Below are 2606 nucleotides of genomic sequence, written 5' to 3' on the forward strand. Positions count from 1 at the left end.
GCTCGGTGCACAGCCCTGGAGGCAGGCATTGCCCAGGCAGGCTGCCGGCTGCTGATCCAGCTCACACCCTGCCTGGCCCCTGTGCTGGGGCCCCGCTGTGGCCTGGCCTGACCTGCCAGCACCGGCAGACGGGGCACAGAGGGGACCTGCAAGGCCCAAGGGACCATGAAGCCAGCGCGGTGCTGAGCACCAGGTGAGGAGCTGGGCCTGGTGTGGATGTGTGGCACCGGCAGGGGTGCGTCGCTTTGCAGGTGGAGTGGGCAAGCTCAGCCAGGCCAGGCAGGAGGCTGTGACACCCTCCCTGCAACGTGCTGTTCCTCTTTGCCAAGCTGCTGTGACCTCCCGCTCCTGTCCCACTGCAGGTAACGGTGTAAGAATGGGGGCTGTGGCTGTGGGATGCTGCTGCCTGGCTTGTAATGGCCCCGCAGCTGCACGTGGGAGCGGGTGAAGAAGCAGAGGATCTTTCTGCCCATGACCCACAGCCATGTCTTCTGCTACAGAGGGGACTTCTTACAGTCCCAGGCTTGATCTTGGCTGATACCAGCCTCTTGTGTGCGGGAGGAGCTGGAACATCTACTAGGGCAAGCAAAGCCAACTATGACCTACCTCCTCATGGAGTCTTTCTGGGTGAAAAGCTCCAAGGGTGAGGAGTACACGTGATAGGGGCCTGGAGGATATGTCCTCTGAGAAAACACTGACAGGATTTTGGAGGAGCAGATGTCATAACCTGCATGTATTTCCAGTTTCACCGCAGGGAAGAAGAGTAGGAGCTCCCTGAGAGAAGTATCAGCCAAGGGCTTAGACTGCAAAAACTAAGATTAATTTAGACTTACTCATCATAAGGATAGTCATGCACTGGAAGGAATTTCTTAAGGAAGTTTAGGTTGGATGAAGTCCCAAAGTCAGCACAGAGTTGGAGCACCTGGCAAGAGGCATCGCTAGCCGCAGCTGCCCCAGCACTTGTGCATTGCTTTCATGTCTTCCATCTATACAACCCCTATATACCATCAGCTTCTGGGAACCATCAACGTGGGAACAGCCATAGTGCCTCAGAGTAAAAGACCTGCTGTCTAATAATAATCACCTATGAAAAAAAAATAAAAGCAGGCGTGAAACGTGCCTGGAGCCTTCTTCCTGCAAACCACAAGCTGAGACTTGTGACAGGCGCTGGGTGACAGCCGTGCTGATGGACGAGAGCAGACACTGCTGTGCCCAGGAAGGGCTCGCCCCAGGTGGCCTGCTCAGACCCGTCCTGCCTTGTACGGGAGGCACGAGAGCCCATGTTGAGAGGCAACAAATTCCCAAATATACATTTTTTTCACCCTTACGCAGCCTGGAATGAGGCCAAGAATGTAGGGCTGGAATCTCTCTCCAGACAATTAATTATTGCAGAGAAACAATTTGTTAAGCAAGAGAGGCTTTTAATTTGTAAGAGCTCATCTATTCTTATTGTATCTTTTAAACTGAAGGAAGTGGAGTTGATCAAAATAGACTTGAAATAGAAGATTTTAATTTAGAGGCTATGTTCAATGTGCTGACAAAAATAGGAAGCAGCCCTCAGAAGAGCACGCTCCCCCTGAAACCCGGCTGGAGTCTGCAGGGAGTGCTCCAGAACCGCTCGAATGATTACAAAAATGCTCAGAAATCTTTTAGTGAGATTCAGCTGGACATGCTCAGGAAGGGCAGGACTGTCCCCGTTGCTGATTGCTGCCCGGGTGCTGATTCCCTGCCCGCAGGGCTCTCACTGGCGCAGCATGTGACATCCAAGGGGAGGCAGGGGATGGGCTTTGGGGGAGCCCAGAGTAACCTTTGCAGCCTTGCAGGAGGTGATGGGATCAGAGCTGTGATCTGCCGCCTTTTGGGAAGACTCATCGAGTTTAGGTTATACAAGGGATGGGACAAGGGATGGGGCAATTGCAAGGGGTCCTGGCCAGGCGGCTGAGCCACATCCTGCAGCCTGGTGAAGCATCTGCCCTCCCCATGTCCCAAGCTGTGTGTACCCCACAGCAGGACCCCAAACGGTGAGGTAGGTAATGAAGAAAGTGGAAGAGAGCCATGATGGGCCTGGGAAAGGCTGTCAGTCTGTCATCCCACACCCAGCAGCTTCCCTGCTTGGTGCTGCGACAGCACTGGCACAGCCCCCTGCACCAGGAGGAGCAGCCATGCTGCCACGGGTGGGTGAGCTGGGGCTGTGGCAGTGCTGGGACCTGCCCAGGGAACATTTCCAGTTTTGCATCTTTTCATCAGAAAACACAGGTTCTTCAAAGCTGCCAGTCTGTGCAGAAAAGGATACGTTTTGACCAGTCTCCTTATTGCACTTGTTCTTTTGAAGTGTCTATATTTAGCAATCTTTGTGACGTCTTGCATTGACATTTTTCAAAGGAGAATGGTTCGTTTTTTGCTTTGAAACAACTTATTTGGAAATTTGTCCTAATCTTCAGCATAACAAGTAGGTTGGGCTGTAGAAAAGGCTGGAAACGGATCTGGAATGACCCTTTCTGTCATTGCTTTGGATGCCTCACTTGCAAAATATGTTGAGATCCCAACTTTTTGTCCCAATTCAAGCTAGGAATTACTTTCTTTTAAGTCTGTGCATGGATGCCATT

The sequence above is a fragment of the Antrostomus carolinensis genome, unplaced genomic scaffold, assembly GCF_000700745.2.
Source record: "Antrostomus carolinensis isolate BGI_N321 unplaced genomic scaffold, ASM70074v2 scaffold23340, whole genome shotgun sequence".
Lineage (NCBI taxonomy): Eukaryota > Metazoa > Chordata > Aves > Caprimulgiformes > Caprimulgidae > Antrostomus > Antrostomus carolinensis.